We start from the raw sequence: 468 nt of genomic DNA on the forward strand, positions 1-468 counted from the left end.
CCACCCCCCTCCCCCCCTCCCCCCCTCCCCCCTCCCCAACTCCAACTCCCCCTCCCCCCTCCCCCCCTCCAACTCCAACTCCCCCCCCTCCCCTCCCTCCAACTCCCCTCCCCCAACTCCACTCCCCCTTCCCCACTCCGCCCCTACTCCCCACTCCCCCTTCCCCTCCCCCTCCCCCCCCACTCCCCCTTCCCCTCCCCCTCCCCCCACTCCCCCTTCCCCTCCCCCTCCCCCCCCACTCCCCCTTCCCATTCCCCCCCCACTCCCCCTTCCCATTCCCCCCCCACTCCCCCTTCCCATTCCCCCCCCACTCCCCTTCCCATTCCCCCCCACTCCCCCTTCCCATTCCCCCCCCACTCCCCCTTCCCATTCCCCCCCACTCCCCCTTCCCATTCCCCCCCCACTCCCCCTTCCCATTCCCACTCCACCCCCCACTGATCATGTGATCAGTCACGCCGACTTGCGGTC

This window comes from Carcharhinus amblyrhynchos, chromosome 13 (assembly GCF_965287045.1).
Source record: "Carcharhinus amblyrhynchos chromosome 13, sCarAmb.v2.hapA, whole genome shotgun sequence".
In the NCBI taxonomy this organism is placed as follows: Eukaryota; Metazoa; Chordata; class Chondrichthyes; order Carcharhiniformes; family Carcharhinidae; genus Carcharhinus; species Carcharhinus amblyrhynchos.